At 39.7% G+C, this 18,827-nt stretch overlaps 1 long non-coding RNA gene across 1 annotated transcript; it reads left to right on the top strand.

Moving 5' to 3' along the window:
* The first annotated feature begins 396 nt into the window (after nucleotides 1-396).
* LOC121233549 lies at nucleotides 397-18,754 on the top strand. The gene is made up of 3 exons (XR_005933234.1): nucleotides 397-558; nucleotides 2,619-2,712; nucleotides 18,680-18,754. It is a non-coding gene; the product is annotated as an uncharacterized LOC121233549 (long non-coding RNA).
* Nucleotides 18,755-18,827: the final 73 nt, after the last annotated feature.

Here is an 18,827-nt window from a genome sequence, read left to right as displayed (position 1 = left end):
GCCGCCCGTCCCCATGGCAACCCGACGCTCGTCCGCCTCCACCGATGTTGGTTGAAGCCCCGCCCTTTTCTCTGCTGTCCAATCGTCGACACGGACGGGGGGAAGGCTGAGCTCCTGTTGGGCAATACTTACGTTAATCAACGCCTCTGGGGCCCAGAGGGCTGGTGAGGCCTTCCGCGCGGGAAGGCGGGAAGGTGTTCACCCAGGCAGCACCGTCTCCACCCTTGGCGAGTGTTGATTGGCTAGCGGGCGCCTCGGGGCGGGGTTTTGTCTCTCCCCCCTCAGGATTGGACGGGGCTGCCGTCAATATGGGGCGGGGCGGGAGGGAGGGTTGGCGGTCTCGTTCGAACGGTAGGGCGTGTGGGCCGTTAGGTGAGGGGCCGTCGCTTCCGGCCACCGCCACCCCTACCCCTGACGACGGCGACTTCGGCTGCGCTGGGGGCCCGGGACGGCCCTCTGGGCAGGCGGGGCCGCGCGCGTCTTGGAGAGGGTCTGTGGTGGCCGGGCCCCGCCGCTGAGGGGGCAGCGAGTGTGCTGTGCTCCCCTCATGCAGTCCAGGTAAGAGCTGACGGACAAGCTCCCCGCTCTGTCTCATGCTGTCCTCTTGCCTTCCTCCTCTTCTGGGGAGGCTGGAGGGAGGCAGAGTTCCTTTCCCAAGTTCTTGCTGCACGGACGAGTTCCACTCTATCCTAGCCTGGGCAGGCCGTGCTGTTCCTTCAGACTTCTCTGTTGCCATTCTGGCAAAGATGATGGCAGTTATGCCATTGCAGAGTGCCTCGGCAAGGAAGAGAGACTCTTCACTGCCAGGGGCTTGGAAAAATCTAGCACTTGCCAAATTGCACAACAGGTTAATGCTTGGGAGGATTCCACCTAGCCAAGAAGTTTCCTGAACTATTTGTAGGAAAGAGTGGTTTGGCCACCAGGACCTCTGGCAGAGGGCTGACAGAGACAAAGGTCAGTGAGCTGCTATAGTTATCATTGCAGTGGTAACTGGTTTTAGCAGCTCAGTGCAAAACTCTCTCTAGGCAGGCTGTGCTGCAAAGTTAGTAGGAACCACAATCTGGTCTGTTCCCTTGCTGAAAAGTGGGATCAAATGTATCTATGTAGCTTCTAAGAAATGTATGCCAAACCTGTTATTAAAAGCCTTCAGGGATGGAGATTTAAACTGAAACACCAGGCTGTTAAAAGCTGAAGTGCTAAATGAGATGGGTTCCTGTTTATGTTGGTCCTATTTGACCTCCTTAATTCAAGACCTTAGTTTATTTTTACATCACTGAAGACATATAGAAGTAGGGAGTTGCTTTTACTGAATCAAGCTCTAGAAAAAGATGGCACTTATTACTGAAGAAACTAAATGCACAATTCACTAACTTATAGCCACATTCCTTGTGCCCAGAAAGTGCTTCTAGCCCTACTGGTTGTGTTTAACTGAATTGAAATGTGACGAAAGATGTGTATCTTTAGCATTGGGTAGATCAGGATGCTGTTGAACATGAACTGGTTTTGTTTCTAAATGGAAACTACAGTGCAATTGTATTTTAGAAATGCTTGTGTTCAAGAACGAAAAGTTCATTCCATCCTGAAACTCTGCGTGCCAGGTCAGAACACAGCTCCTGGTCCCAGGCACAGGGGGAGCGACTTCACAGTCTGATTGTTTGCACCTTGGGGACAGTAACAGCAGCTCTTCTATCCTGCCACAGTACTTATTGCACAGAATTTAGTGTAGGTCAACAAGAAATTTGTTGCTATTGCAAAATGCAATTTTTTTTAGTTGATATACGTCAGATAACCTAGTAAATCATCTTTTTGTTTAAAAAACCCCAAACACGTACTTGAAATGTATTTACTTTCTTGACTACAACAGCCATGAAGGAGCAACTCTGAACTCTCTGGTATGTGATAGTGAGAAATCAATCCATATTAACTATGAAATTTGTGTAGCTTGCTTCAGAGAGCATTTATATTCCTGTGTTATTGCCTTCCAGAAAATATTCCAGTCTTTATTTTACTTTTATAAGTTACATGGCTTAAAACTAGGTAAGAAATCCCGAAGTGAATGATTAGACAGGCTTGATAAGTACACTGAGAGGAGCCTGAGCCCACACAGTGGGCAGAGGCTCTGTTACTGGGACTTGCATGCTACTCCCTGCTACCCTTCTTATGTGGCTGTCACTGGAGTGTCAGAACCCCTGTGTCACAGATCTGCAGTCCCAGGCAGTCCTCATCTTCAGATGTTACCTGAGATTTTGCAACTTGGCTCTTAAAATAACGTTCACCAGTGTGTGATGTGTTTGTTATTTGAACACACCATGCTTAGGTTGATGATTGGTGTGTGGGGGTCATGTCTCATTCTGACTAGATTTTGGTCTGAATTATCAACTGAACCATCTAGCAAAGTCATGCTTTTTGTGGGTGACCTGGTCATTCTCTGGGGAGAGCTCTTTGTATCTGACTGTGTGTTTAATAATGAATGCAGGGCAGATATAAACATAGTTGGCTCTGTGGTATTCTGTCTGAGATAATGGCATCTTCTGTAAATTGTTTTGATTGAGTTGAGTTTGTACGTTTAAAGATTGTGTAAAAGAAAAAAAATATTAACTCTGATTTTTAAATTCCAGATGTGACTGCTGTGACCAAGAAGACTTATAGCAGCTATCTCATAACTGGAAGTCATAGGGACAACGGCTGCTTTTGTGTTACGGAACTGCATAGGTAAGAGACAAGTAGAGCCTTAAACTTTTTTTAATTGTAATTGGTTTCACTCCAGGTTTTGATTTTAGAGCCTCAAATTTTTTCTGTCTCCTCTTTCTAGTCAGTTTGCCTTTCTTTGATTTACGTTTTTGCCTTATGTTTTAATCAGGAATTGTTTTTTCATTGCTTATACTCATGGTTTAGAGACACTTTCAAAAGTGGCTGAGAAGATCTTGATATTATCCATAAGTATTTCAGAGAGTGAAATAAAGTTCTTTACCTCCTGCCACTGTTCGGTTAACACTGATGTTATACCGTAAATCCCATAAATATTCTCCTACCCTTGACGTGAAAACCTTTGAAGGTGGGTTGACAGAAATCATTCCCTTTCCTGTTCATATTTGTAACTAAAATAAGGCTATAAAGTGCTGCTGAATGCATCCAGAGAGTCCATGCTTGCCTTCCATTCAAGCAGGGCAAATGCAATCACCAGTGTTTTTACCCTTTTTGAAGGGTTGGAGCACTTGAAAAGAATTGGATGATTTGTAGACAGATTCTGTCCCAGGCCTCAGTGTTAGGAAAGGGCAGGTGGGTTTTCTCCCATTTCTGAAAATCAAAACGATTATGTGCAATTCAACCACCTTTGATTCCTCAGCCAATGATGATTTGGGGATAAGTATGATCACTAGTGAGGAAAACAAAGACGCAGATCTGACCTTGGTGATATAATCCCACTTTAGAAAACCAGAATATTAATTGTATTTACAAGAGGTATTTGTTGGGGAAAATATGTGGGTTACAGTGAAAATAACTCTGGTGGAAGTGATGAGAAGTTCGGCTTAATTTTTGGGTCACTTCACTTGTGGGTATTAGGGTGAAGTAGAGCTGGGAAAAATGGAAGAAACTCTCTCTTATTAGAAGCATAAAAACTAGTGACTGTATCTTGGCCAGTGTTCCCGATTTTCCAGTAAGCTGTCTGCTGTACGGAGGTGTATAACCCTAATGGCTTGTTGTATGCCATTAAAAGGTATTGTACACTCATAAAAGAATGACATTTTGATCAATGCTGTTAAAAGAATTACTGTCTTGACACAGAAAAGCTTTCCTGCTGCAAGTTTAAAAATATGCCTTTAAAAGCTTTTTATTGAATACCTTTGCATCCCTCAGAAATGTGCTATTTTGGCACAGGGCTGCTCTGAAGTATTCCATGTTGTAACTTAAATGCAAGACCTTCTGTTTACCATCAGAAGGGAGTGAGGTGAGGCAGGTGTATTCACTTAACTACTGTCATGGGGATGAAAGAAAAAGCACCTTGAGCTACTTGTATGCAGTCTAAAAATAAGAACTCCTCATTTTTAGAGTCCAAAATCATTTGAAAGCTATTTGGTTTTGTTTTGCCATTGATTCCTCTCTGTCCCTCCAGCTTTGTTTGAGTGTCCCTCTGGACTTTGAAGCTGTATATCGATGTTGGAGGGAGGCAGGTGGCAGATAGGAAAACCACAAACGTCTTCATTGTAGCTGGATCCTGGCTCAAGGGCAGGCTGGCTATGTTGAGAGAAACTTGTTTTGGAGATGTCTAGTTGGTCCTGTTGTGGTAATACTTCTTGTAGCAGAAATCTCCCCTTAGTGTTATTAAAAGATCTTGTATCAGAGCTATTGTTTAATCACAGCTGCTGAAGTGGTGTTGTACCTGGCTTGATAGTGGCTAGAATTACAGCTAAACTGTTCAACATGGTTCAGCTGTGACTGTTGCTGACAGCTACTGTCAGGTGGGAACCTGAGGAATTCCCGTCGGTGGGCCTGACTGCTGATGGAGGTCACATCTCTGGCCCCTGCTCAGAATTTGTAACAGACTTCATTAACGTCTGACCAGTTTAAACACAAGTGTTAAAGCCCTGGTTTGGGAATCACAAGGCAGGGGTGTAATTCCTCAGCTTTGTCATGCTCCTTATGTGTGTTGTGTACTAAATACAACTTTATATAAATATGGTGGGATTAGGTGAAAGAGCATGGTGGGATGATATAAAGAGATCCTAGGCAAATTTTTCTGAGGGTTTTTTCTTCCTCTCCTTTCTATGTATTTATGATCAAAACAAAGATGACAATGTTCTGGATGTATTTGGTATGCTTCGTGTCCTGTCCTGGGATTGTCAGCAGCTGGGTGGGATCTAAGAGTGCTTGCTAAGTAGGTCTTGTAACAGGTGAGTAAGATCATAGCATTATGTGGTATTTCTATACATCAGATGAAAAAAGCTGTGAAACTTGGTAGTGGAATTTCATTGCTGAAGAAAGTGAAATGTTGTACCATATGTAAGTAGCTCCTCTTAAGTACAGCTTTTCAAGATATGAGATTTCTTTCAGGAAAAGGAAATATTAATACTCTGCATTATCTGCAAAGGCAAGGTACAAAAGGAAGAAGCAGGAGAGCTCGAATGTATGTTTTTGGCATATGAGAATGTTACTTGGAGAACTATGATTAGAGTTAAGATGTGTACCATCATACCTGCTTTCTAATTGTCTTTCAGATGCGTGAGTTTTGTCCAATTTAACCTTCAAGGAAGGCATGAGAAGCCCAAATACTTCCTTACCTCTGTTTCAATTAAACTTTTGGTAGTTTTCTAGTGGAGGGTTTTGCTGTGTTGGTTTTTTTTTTTTAAATATGTGAGTTTATATTGAAGTTCAACTGTAACTTGCTAAAGCTGATGTCAAGCAATTTCAAAGTATTCTTCCCCACTCTTTTTTATAATTTTGTTATAATGGCGTGGGAATAAGGTTAATACCAGCAAGAGCAAAGGCTGACACATGGCAGAGAGTTTGGATATGGTACGTGCTCGGTAACTTGAGAAACTTACTCTGAGGTGCTAACAGTAACTTGAAATGTATGAAAGGACACAAGGGTTTGTCTTTTGTTTATTGTATGCTGCAACATATAGTTTCCCACCAATGGTTCCAGCTTATTTTCCCATCTTGGGCCAAGACTGAAGCAATTGGCACTTTAGTAGTCTTTGTGTTTAAAAAGGAAAATATGCTGCATATGCTACTGGCAGTAGCTTCTTAGGTGATTACTTGCTTATTTCTGAAGTCCTACCACCTACTTCAGGAGAAGCTATGCATTCATGCCTTTAGCTCAGTCATTCCATATTCTTTCCCTTTATGGTTTAGGTCAGTCCCCAACCCACACAAAATAGCATATTCTTTAACTATGTGTTTCCTGTTGTGTGTTTTGTTTTGGTTTTTCTCCTGAGGTTTCAATTTGCATCCAGATGCTATGGGGAAAAGTAGAAGAAATGGGAACCTCACAGAGTAAGCATTCCCCACATACTTGCTTGTCTTCAGGTAAAGAGGGAAAGAGGGTAGAGCCCATCAGACTCATGCTTTTGATTACTGCCTACACCAGCCTCCCAGGTCCTTCTTGCCTTCTGTACAGCATGTGGCCCTTTCTGCCACCAGCTGTTGTCTGCTGTTTTCCGACTAAGCCTCACTTGTGTAATTTTAGCTTTGGAGGAAATTTGAAAGCAAAATTATCTCCATAGTCCTATTTACCCACAGTATTTCACTGAAGCTCCCTACAAATGTTTTTCTACAGTGACCTTTTAGAATACCTGCTTTCAGGGTAGGCTTCCAACCTGTAAGTGTGGCTTAGGCATGTTTTCTTACATTTAGCTATATTAAAAACTATGATCTTTGCTTGACTCTTCTTTACCAGGCAAACTAAATGGCTTTCTGTCACTGATCCTTGTTTTTTATCACTCTAATCTGTAAATTTGTTCAGTAATCATCTTGTGCTTTTTTTCAGAGTGTAGACAAAACTGCTGAATAACATAGGGTCAAGCTCTTGAAGGTGGGATAAAAGAAACCATTCTCTTTTGTGTTGATATTTAATTGATATAAGCTGAAAACATTTATTTAATGTTTGGCATCATCTGCAATTACATTTTGAGGCCTATCAGTCTCTAGCCCACTTGATGTGTCATGTTGATTTTGAGTTTCTTAATCAAATGTCATTTTGCATCAAGTCAACTGCCTTACAAAAATCTGCTATATCTGTGTTATTAATTAGCAATAAAGTTATAATTAAAAATCAAGTTAGTCCAAGAATATATTTCCTGAAATTTCATGTCATTAATATTGTATTACCCTCTCCATTTCTTTCTAGCGAGAGTCTTGTGTTGGCCATTCTGTTACTTTGAGATCAGTGTCAGACAGACAAGATTATAGTTACTCAAGTCACCAGATTAAAAAAAAAAAAAATATATATATATATACACACACTGTTACTGTTTCTCTCTGTTCTCTCAAATACCCCATGTTTTCCAAAGGCTACTAAAATGAGCATTAATGGCCCAAACAGCTCTTCAGACAAGCTCTTTTCTTCTAATCACCATAGAAATTGAAACCTAGATCTTAACTCTTTCCCATTTGACCTAGTTCAAGCTACTCACTTAATTTATAAATGTCCTAGCAGAGTCACATGACTTCCTGTGGGACTTCAGCTCGCATTAATCCTTTATCAGTATGATGTTTCCTAGAGGTCCTCTGCTTAATAGGCCAGATCGACAGCGTTAAATGGTTGATTTTGACCTTGAAGACCTTGTCGCTGTTTTTGGCATCTGTGGCTAGATGAAGGTGGGATAGAAGCTGAGAGTCTGAATCTCTTTGGTTTATTATTTTAGGTGACCTACATTGCTTTGGTTCATAATTGATCAATATTTTGATGCTAATCTTTGCAGCTGTGAAATATAGAAATTCAACGAACTTTTACAGCTAAAACCAAATCTATAGAAATTGATCATGCAAGTAAAGTATTATAATCAATCCATCTAGCATAGAGGCTAATTGTTTGATGTCAATATCTAGATCATATAGTTCTTAGATGTCTGATTGAATTGCTTTAAGAGAACTGGTGGAAGTAGATCTTTGGGCAATAGAGGAAGGTAATCCATTTTTGTATAATGACTTTCAGAATCAAACTTCTGTTGTGTTGTCTTGTTGACTTCCTGTTGGTATGTATATAAAACATGTAATTTTGCCTACTTTATATGCATAAGACAAGTGAGGAGAATAAATTGAGAACAATACCTGAAGGCTGTGTATTATAGTAAGAGGAATAAAGGGTGTCATAGAGTAAAATGCTGTCTCTTCATTTATATATTTATATAAATATATATTTTTATGAAAAAAATTGATAACTCAACTGGAAAATAAGATGAGTGATTGATACCTGTTGAATGTCTCTCAGGAATAAACAGATCAATAAAATCAGTAAGATGAGACTAGGAAGGTATGTGTTTTACTACTTGCTGAAGTCATGAGAAACACCTTTATACCTGTGAAAAGGGCATATTCTGAAATCTGGAAAGCTCTTGCAGAGTTGTTCTTATATTGTAATAAAGTTTTTGAGAAGGAGTAAATCAACTAGTAGCTCAAACTAAGGTTTGCTTTTAAGTCTAGAACTCTGACTGCAGTATATTTTCTTGTTATGGGCCTTGCCTGAAGAATAGTATGCATGGGGATGCTTTAGTGAATCACATATTGAAAAAAGATCTAGTTCGTTATGCTTTTTTTTGTAATTTTAGAAATGCAGTTTGTAGGATGTTTTCTTTGTAGCTCTAGTGTTTGGGCTATAGGGATTTCAAATCTTTCAGAGGAAAAAAAAATAGCTTCAAATTCAGTTCAGAGTCTGGTATTTGTTTTATTAGTGGAAATTTTTGTCTCCTGTGTTTTCCCCATTCTAGATAACCTTTTCTTGTCATCTAAGAAATTAATTTCTTTGTTGGAATCATTGCAAGTAAACTTGATAGCAGGAGTGCTGTTATTGAGGCAGCTTACACAGTGATTTCTTAAGTACAGCCTCTTCATATAATGTGAAGCAGAAGTCGATTTATTGACCACTACTGGGATTTCAGGAATCTGTTGAACTACCTGGTTTTTATCCTTCTCTCATAAAATTCACTATTGAATGTCTTTTTTTCTGGTACCCTCTTGGAAAGGATTCTCTTTGATATGCAGTCATACAATAAGAGCAATCATTCTGTTTGCTACTTGTTTCTGTACTGTAGACTTTGGCTTTTTAATAAAGTGTACATAGGGTCATTTAATGTAGCTTACGTGACATCAGACACTTAAAGGTTTTTCCTAAAATACTTGCCCATGCAAGGAGGACATTGACGCTTATCTAGGCTGTGAAAATACTAGCTGTGTGGCTATGCTCTGAGTCCTTTCCATAGAACATATTTCAGTTAGAGCAAAACATAGAAAAGCCAACTCTACTGTGAGCACAATATTGCATATGTTGCAGTACATCTCCTTGGTAAAATATAATCTGCTACTTTTCTGTAATACTAAGAAAATATTTAAGTATATAATTTGATTAGTTTGTGCTATTTGCGGGATATACATCGTGCTTTTTTTACAACTTTCTGCAATCATTCTTCTCTAAAGTAAGGTGTATGTTAGGAATGAAAACTACTTGGTCTCTCTCTGGATCTGTAAAAACAGATTTTTAAAAATAGAGTGCAAGTGAACTGTACAAAGTGGATTATTGATTCTCAGGGATGAAGAGAGAATGCTTTCTTTTAAGTCCTTTTCATTGCTTTAGATTTTATACTAATATCTGGAGGCTTGGGTAGTGGTGGTGTGTGTTTGATTAACAGACACTAATGGAGAAATCATCTCTCTAGTTCATCTGCTGGATTTCTGACAACTCTTCCTAGCCACTATTGCATACAGGATACCAGAGCTGATATACTTGGGGATGGCAAGTGGAATATTTATAGGTTATGGTATACGGTAGTAAAGGCCTCAACATGAGGCACATTTGTCTTCTGTGAGAGATGTGTAACTTGCTATGTGATGTCTGACCACAGCATAATACTGCCTGGAACTGAGGAGTCTGTTATTAAAATGTCCAGAGTGCTACTATAGGCATTAAAAGTGAAGAGGCAAGTTAACACAGAAGAGAACAATTACTAGAACGGGTTAGATTATTACAACCCACTCAAGGGGAAGGCAATATATTTGAATTCTGATGCTACACCCACAACTGTAACATCTGCCAGCCAATTGCTTAGGTGGGCCAAGCCCATCCAGTTATGTATTATGGTTAAAAGACCTTATTTTTGTCATTATTTATGCAGAAATTTAATTCATAAAAGGAACAAAATTAGTATTTTTCAGACTCCCTCCTTACATTTGCCTTAATCCTGTATTTATTTGGGGATCTTAAATACATCTTAGTATTTCTGATTAACTTGACTGGTGGATTTTGAGAGATTCTTAGTCGATTTGACTAGTCCCAGAGTTTTTTGTTGTTGTTGTTGCTGTCAATTGCAGGTTAGCAAGACTCAAAGGGGTGCAGAAAACTTGCTATTCAGAAATAGGCTTCTGCCAGGTTGTATGGTATGATTCTCATCCACATAGCCAGCTTATTTTTATTTCCAAAATATTTTTTTCCATTTATAATCTAGACAGAAGCTCTGATCTCTGAAGGTGAAAATCTGGGACGTCAATCTGCCTTCGCAGCTCAGCTTTGTGTTAAGTATTGGACTTCCGCCTGCACGTTTAGCTGTTCCAGTCAGAGCCCCAAACTCTGTGTTTTTCACTAATGCTTTGTCAGAGAGCTGTCCTCTTCAGAGAGATTGAAATGAGTAATAGTCTTTCGACACTATTGGCAAGTGGCTTTCACGGTCCATGGCGGATCTAATGAACTACAGCTGCTTGGTTGGAAAATCCTGCTTTTGATTGTCTGAAAGGACTTCTGAAGTCTCTACTTGGATTCACTGACTTTCTTAGGATTTTTTTTTTTCTCTTTGAGAAGTAGATGGAGAAAGCACTCTTGGAAATTCCTTCATAATTTACATTCACAAATGTCAAGTTTAGAACATGGTGCTTTTGCACAGGAAAAAATTGCAAAGTTGACACACATTACTGACATGCTTGAAAATGAAAATACAGTGAAACATGCCCATCTGCTGAGGAAAGTAGGTGTATAAATCAACTGCCATGCTCTCACGAACAGATATTTAGTACTTCCTTTTCATCAGGTACAATACTACAGGTGTCTTTTTTGGTAACTGGTACATGTACGAACAGAAGAGGTGGTAATGTCCAACAGGAATGCAGTGCATGTGGCTGCATCTTCAAGAGCTTGGGATCTGTAACTGGGCCAGATTTTCAGGAAGCTTGGCAATCAACATGCATCCAGTATGCTGAGTTAGTTTGAAAATTTGGCTACTCTTTAAGGGTTTAATGAGAGCTGGGTATGTTTTTTGTGGGGAGTGTTTTGGTTGGTGGGTGGTTTGTTGTTGGTTTTGGGGGTTTTTTTTGAGAAACTGGTCAAGAATGTGAATATGTTTTCCTTGATAGAAATATCTTTCCTATTCTGTGTGAAAGATGAGGCAGGAAACAATTTTACATACGTACCTATAAAAGTTTGAGGTGAATAGGTATCCCCCCCCCCCCCCAGCCTTTGCATCTTCACCTATATCATCATTTATTCTGCTGGCCAGCTGAAAAGCTTTTCTTCCAAATTTGGGGAGATATATTGTAACTTGCCTGTGACTTCTAGTACAGTTTGAGTTATACATATTACACTCCAGCTTTATTTTCAGACTAGATAATCATAGCTTAATTTAACTGGAAGTAGACGGGTGTGGAGTTTTGCAAACGCTAGTAGCTGCTGATCCTTATAGTAAAGAACAGTGTTACTATACTTTTTTTTCCTACTCTTTACTTATTTTTCAGTTTCTTATCCACTTTCCTTTTTGTTCCTTTTTACATAACTCTTCTTATTCACTTTGACTTATCTCCCACCTTAGGGATATTGGCTAGCCTAAACTGTTGTCCTTTTACTTCGGAACTGAAGTGAAGTTTTGAGAGAGCAGGATCAAACACTAGCAACATTCTTCTCCAACCAGTGAATGACAATGTTATGAAATGACATGGGTGGTGGTGTTTTTTAAGAGAGGCATATTACTAAGACTTCTAGGTACTTGGAGATGAAATTTGGATGTGAAATACTGACAAAATGAACTCATTAGAAGTGATGAGTCTCACTTCTAGTGCAGAAAACACTTGTATCTTACTCCCTTGAAATTCCTGTTTGCAGTGTCTTTGACATGTGCGTTATTAAACAAATAATATGACACAGCACCTCTGTTTGGGTAATGTAATGAAACCATAGTAAATGGCTCAGTGTTTGTGGCTTTCCTGTTGAGCAAGGAAAAACTGCAGGATGACAGCGTTTGCAGTTTCAAAAGAAATTCTCATCCAGCTGATGGCTACTGGAAGGTGCCAGGTGTAGAACAAGTCTTTGTTAATTTTTATACTACTTCTAAGACCTAAATGTAAAAGTTAGGTTCCTGACTTGGAAATATAAGTGCCCAAGGCTATCGTCTGTGAGGAAGTAATTCTCATGAAGAATTCTGATGCTGCCATAACTGTATTTGGGAACTATTAGCATGTGCAGTCTGAACACACACGGCTATGTGAGTCAAAGGTGGTGGTTTTTTTTTTTTTTTTGGTCTGTAGTGTCATACATAATTTGGTATTGGGGGTTACTTTTTTGTTGTCTACCTGCTCCCATTTTCCATGTAGTAGCAGGGGTGTGAGCAGCAGGTCTGTCATATGATTGTAGAATAATTTTGGTGGAAATGTCCTTTTGGAGGACACCTGGTGCAACCCCCTGCTCAAAGCAGTGCTACTAATGTTATGTTAGGCAGGTCAGGACCTTCTCCCCCTTGGTTTTGAAGTAACTCCAGAGCTGAAGATTGTACAACCTCCCCAGGCAACCTGTTCCACTCTCTGACCACACTCACTGAAGAGTTTTTTTTCTTGTCTGTAGCTGAAAGTTCCTTGGCTGTAACTTTCTTCTGTTTCCTCTTGTCCTTTTGCCGAGCAGCTCTAAGAGGAGTCTGTCTTGCAGTTCTCTCTAACTGCCCATTAGGTAGTTGCAGACAGCAATTAGGTTACCCCTTAGCCTCATCTCTTTCAAGCTGAACAGACCCAGTTCTCTCAGCCTCTCCTTACACATTGCCTTCCTTTGCAGCAGTGAGTACAGGCGGCGGGAGGGTGTTGGAAGCATTGCTGCCTGTGCTGCTGAGGAAGTGCTGGTAGAAATAACCTGACATCTGCAAAGCTCCATCTTTTAGCTCATAGGCAGGAGTGCAGGAAGGGAGTTGCTGATGTAGTAGAGCGGTCTTCTGTTCCCTTCAGGTGTTCTCCATCACAGGACAGGGCACCCACTGTGCCCTGTTGCAGCAATCCTGTACCTTGAAAGGGCCTGGGCTGATGAATAGCTGGAAGATTCCTGCTAGAAGCATTAGGTGCTACCTGGCAGACAGTGTGTTTCTTGCTTACCTGGAAGTAGAAACACAGAATTTTGTGGTTTCATTGTTAAAAATAGAACTGGAACTTGCTGGGGAAAAGAAATTTTCAGTGGAAAGGGGTATTAATTCACAGCATTAAAGCGTGGATCAGTGCAAACCCTAACATTGAAGTGACAGGGTTGATGTGGATGTGATTGGCTTCTGCTATGCATTGGTGATAGGGTTGTTTGTGCTATGCATTTACTATTTTCTGGGTAAAATTTTTAATGTATATAAGTCTCAGGTATATTGTCTCATCTTTTGCGTTTCCTATCTGAGGATATACATTTGTTTCTTTTCTTCCATCCCCTTTCTTTTCAATCATCTTTTGTCTGCCAAGCAGTTATCCAAAGAGGAAACTGAGCCCAAAATGGTGAGTGAGCGAGAGACTATGCCGTGCATCTTTGTGGTTCAGACACCACAATGCAGCTTCTCCACTCTGTCTTTAATTAAACTTGGGTTTTTCTGTTGTTGTAGCTGGAAGCAGTGTGCTGACACAACTCACTCTTGTATAGAACAGATTAAAATGTCAATGTTTTAATGTTCTCATCTGTGGGAAAAAGAAAATACTTGGGTGTTTTATTTATAACTTAAAAAGAGACTGTACTATGGAATAGGTTTACTTGTGCAAGATGGAAAATCACAATTAAAGATACAGAGTTCCGTTTAATATTAAGAGTCTGTAAAGGACTTAAAAGATTGAAAGAATGAAATGTCTTCAGGAAATAGGCTATACTAGGGCATGGCAGTTTAAAACAATTATAAATTTACTTTATTTTTAATTATTTACTTTATTCTCTTTTCTTTGCGTTTGTAGCAAGGTGTACATGCCTGCATCTCTGATGAGCTAATGTACAAAACAGGTGAATGTGAGAAGGAAAAGAATGAAGGTACCTGAAAAGAATGGTCAAAAGTCAGTGTTGTTCTCAATGCTATATGACCTGTTTCTGGAGACAGAAGCTATATTTCCTAGAGAAGAAATGGTCACATAAGAATAAAATTACAATTCTGTTCGTCTTCTGCAGATTAGCTCCCTTGGCAGTTTGAGAAGTGACAATGAAACTGGTTTGGAGGTGTAGATTGTAACTCCACTGTGCAAGAGATAACTAAGCTGGTTCTGGGGTAGCAGTTATACAATATCATGCTGTGCAGAAATATGAGCTCAAGCCCTTGGAACAGTACAGTTCAGTTAACTCAGCTCTGAACGGGCCGTTAGCCTGTGTATCAGGAGCCTTGATCACTCTCCACCACAATGAATCTGTGGATTAACAGGGGCTTGGTTTTCAGGTTTACTAGTCAAGCCCACTTTGATGTTTCAAAATACTGTCTCTGACAGAGAGAGCAAAACTCAAATATAGAAGACACTAGGGTTTGTTACCTATCTCAATGGTCTGTTCATCCTTTCTAACTACGGAAGTGATGGATTTATTTTAGGGTAACCAGGTAAATGTAGAAGGTTGTCTGCTGGACTGGGATTAAGCTGAGAGCTGTAATTGCCTACTTTGGAAAAATGCTGTTTTTCTTCAGAAAGTGCCTCCCATTCCTTATTTAGAGACTTGCTTAATTTGGGCTGTCCTCTGGGTTAGCATCTGTGGAATCTGTATTTCTCTGGCAGTTGTGTCTCCCTTGCATGTAAATTACAGATGCTCACCAATGCCCTTTTGGGTTGTTTCTTTCCGAAGGAGGGGGAGAAACAATCTGTTTTAAATAAGGGAAATAAAAAGAGGTCCCACTGAACACTTTTATGCTAAAAGAGGAGTGCTGCTTGTCGTTTCCCTTTACTTACTTTCTCTCTCTCATTTACTTATTTTAACCCATCTCCTACAGCCTTGCTGCTGTGGGATCAATTTGTTGGCAAGGGTTATTCAAACATTAGCAGAATGTATGTTCTTACTGTTCTTGTTGGACTTGGGTGTTGAAGCCAACAATAACAATTCTCGTGTGGGAACTGATGCTGGGTATTTGAGTCAAGCTGTTCTTGGTGGTCTGTACTTTACTGCACTGAAAAAATGTGAGGGGGTTTCTTTTCCCATAGTGTTCACTTGTGTTCCCGTTGTTCATTGTTTAGACAATCACTGTGCCTGTGGACAGTTGAAATAAATACTTTGAATAAATTCTGTGGTTTTCTTCACTTTCAGCTCTTGCTTTTTGTGTGCTTTTTGTAGCTTTGGGGGTTTTTTCCCTCTCTGGCTTGATCTTTCCATACTCCAATTGTCATAGGTACATGTTTTGGGTTTGTTCCTCACCCTCCACCCCTGAGGTAAAACCTGCCTGTAGGGACATTTTCTAGGACAAACAAGCTTAAGAGCGAACACACAGTGCCTCTGGAATGCCCCGGGAGCTGGGGGTACATGGTGTTTCAGGCTGAGCTGTGTTGAGGCCAGTAACATCAAGAAGATGCTGCAATCTCAGCCTGGTGCTCCCCTCACTGAAATCAGACTATGCTTTTCCAGGAAAATGTTGGGATATTGAAGCATTTAGTGCTGTGCTTTGTAATACCCATCCAAGTATTCAGTAACCACCACAAATTCCTTGCTGGTTGTGCTTTGTTGCTTAAGTGAAAGTCCAGAATGCAGGGATACTTGTGGGAGCTGAATGGTTTGAAGCTTTCTGTAATTTTTCCTGTTACCCTCAGGGCACTCTCTGAAAAAATTACCTCTTTGTAGAGTCTTTGGGATATGATGCAGTCTCAGATCAGACATTTCTCTATTAAATAAAAAGTATGATAAGCCTAAAAGCATTGAATTTCGTATTTTGAATCTCTAGAGGCCAATCCCAGTGTGTATCTATTTGGGCTAATTTACTGAACTATTTAGTTTCTTCTCCTGCGTAACAACCATTCCACCCCCAGCATTATTGAAGTTAGTTTTGCCTCTGTGGCTGCCAGGAATAACTTTACTTTGCATGGATAATTAAGTGGATTGAGTAACAGAGACAAAAAAAAAAAAAACCAAACAAAAAAAAAACCCACCACATTTTATTTCCACACAGTGGTAATAATAAATCTGTTACTACTTTTGGCTCTCCATGTTATTACCATAGTTGGGTATGTCTTAATGAGGAAGTGGCTTCCTTTTACTAAGTTCAAATACCAGCAAGGAGCCTGCCTCTTGAACATGGGGTGTGTGAAAGTAGAAGGGCAGAGGGTGGTGGGTTTTGGGGTTTTTTTGGTGGTGTTTTTGTTTGTTTGTTTTTTGTTTTTTTTTTTTTTAACTAGGCAGTCATTCCTGCACACAAGTAACTTTTTTTTTTTTAATGCAACATGTAAATTTCCAGTCTTTGCACCAAGGTAAAACTTGGGGTTTCTGATCATGTCAGAATCAAAGCTTTTTGAGATGGAAAGCTTTCAAACCAAATTATTTTTTTTTTTAAACCAAAGTATTGAAGAGTAGGCTTAATATTTGGCTGCTCAGGAATACTGAAATTGACCCTTTCCTGTGGGAGTATTTGGAGCACCCAACTCTGTTTTCCAAAATGCACAAAATGACTGTATGGGGGTGGGATCTGCTGAGCTTACCACAGGAATTGTCTCTTGAGGGAAGGAAAAACCTGAGGCTCAGATAACGAAGTTACAAGTAGCTCATGAGTACAATAACTCTTCCTTCTCATGACAGGTTATCTGATACTCTCTTGACCTTTTTCAGAATTCTCCTCTTCCTTTTCCCATTTATTATCATTACCTATGTTTTGTCTCATGTTCTGGAGCCTTGTTTTCCATTAGCCCAAGAAGGGATGAACTTGCTTTCTTTATAGACTGTTCACACTGCTAACAACTGCTGAGAGCATTTTTTGTTTGGTTTTAGTTGGGAGGTGGGGGGGAGGCAGTTGAACCTTTCTCAATAACCAGAGGAAGGCAATTTGTCGTCATCTGGTGGCTTGAGAAGTTAAATATTTGGACTATATGCAGCTCATTTATGGTGAGGTTGGTCCAGCTTATCAGCTTGTACCTGACTTGGGGTGCCAGAAGATGATCTTTTGGGCAGAGCATGGCAGTATGGCTTAGAAGACTGTCAATCTGGGACTCCCGTGTGATCCCGGGTGCTTGCAGTCCCAGTGCCTTTTCTGTAAACTAGGACTGAGCGTTTTGCCAAATATCTGACATCTTGAATTAGTGTATTTGCTAACTTTTGTGTGCGTTGCTGTTGTTGTTTTGTGAAAATGTACCAAACAGCAATTTTTCCTAGTTGCCCTTCAGCTGATTCCTGTCATCATCATTGTAGCAGTGAGTCTTGAAGATCCTTGAAAAGGGAAAGTGACATAATCTAAAGATCAGTTAGAGGAAGCTTTGGCATAAAGGGTAGAACAATGGAAAGCTAAAAGTATCTGGGGAAGAAATGGGTGAACTTCTCTAGTGGTAGTGAAAATAGGGGGCGTTGTTTATCTTTGCTTATGCCTATTAATACTTCCTTCTGCCAGTCTAGCCTATGTCCTACTACTTAATTCCCTCTGTGCCTAATCTATCTCTCCTGTTTCTTTTCCATCATCCTCTCACCATGTAAACCTCCTTACTCTAACCACTGGCCTGTCTGTTCCTGCAAAAAATAAAATGCAAAAATTGTCAGCTGTATTTAGTACTGTTAAATGGGTGGAGTTTTTAAAGGGGAGGAGGAATATGTAACCATAGAATTACAAGTTGCAAAAGTTTGAAGGTTGTAAAACCAATCACTGAATTTAGAAAAGACAAAAAGAAACTGTTCAAGAAAAGCATTTAAACAATTTCTGGTGAAGAGTGCTCTTTGCCAAAAACAATTTCACTTTATTGAATCATTCAAGTGTTGGGAGGAAAAAAAAAGTCAGAAAAATAAGAACTTATAGAAATCAATGCCCATGCTTTGTTTTTGAAAAAAGAATTTGACTTTTTTTTGAAGCATTTCTGTATAAACAGTTATTTAACAACCAAAGTTTACTTCATTTGTCAAAAAGCAGTAGGTTTGGGTTTGGTTTTTTTTCATTTTTCTTTTTTTTTTTTTTTGGTGTCCTGAGTTGAAATTTAAAAGTAATTTGCAGTTTTACTCAAACAATGGATAATTTCTTAGCATGATATTGGTAAAGTCTTGATTCATTCCTTTGTGTACATTATGGTATGGCTTCAGCTAGCTTTTTTTACAAGGGGTTTGTGACGGAGCAGAAATGAAACATGTTTTCTAGCCTGATGCTTTATGTATTAGAAAAACCTTTCATCTGAGTGCTATAAGCTGAATTAGGTAGAAGTCTTGCACAACAATGCTGTGTATATGACAAAAGAAAATGAATTGGGGTAGGATAGGGAACCTTGAAGTGTTTCTGAACTTTTAATGTTTGATTTTTGCAACCTTATTGACCTCTTAATATGGGCAGCTGCTCATTTTTAGGGAGAAAATCAGAAATTTAAGGTTTTGCCATGCTCCCCCCACTCCAGCTGTGTTTAGCCCATCAAGGGTCATGAATTGAATTTTAACCCAGGCCTTTTCTGACTGAGCTTGTAGGTACAACTAAATGTAAAAATGTACAGTTCATCTTCTATGCTGAGCAGCCACAGTGAGATAAAGATGATTAAGTGAATGTAAAAGACTCTTCTATTTAAATGGCTATTGCTATAAAACTGGAGAATGTCTGGAATTGAGGCTCATTTGTTTTCTCTGCAGTGAACATAGTGTGGCCTAGCAACTGCAAGATAGGATGGTGAAGTGCATGGATCTGATGTAAGAGTCTACAGATGTGTATAGCTAAGTCTTCTGCTTGCTGCATTTTTATCTGGCTTCTGATAGAGGTTATAGCTAATTTTGCCTAAAT

This window comes from Aquila chrysaetos, chromosome 9, assembly GCF_900496995.4.
Source record: "Aquila chrysaetos chrysaetos chromosome 9, bAquChr1.4, whole genome shotgun sequence".
Lineage (NCBI taxonomy): Eukaryota > Metazoa > Chordata > Aves > Accipitriformes > Accipitridae > Aquila > Aquila chrysaetos.
The sequence above is the reverse complement of the archived record's forward strand: the minus strand, read 5'-3'. Positions and strand labels throughout refer to the sequence as shown.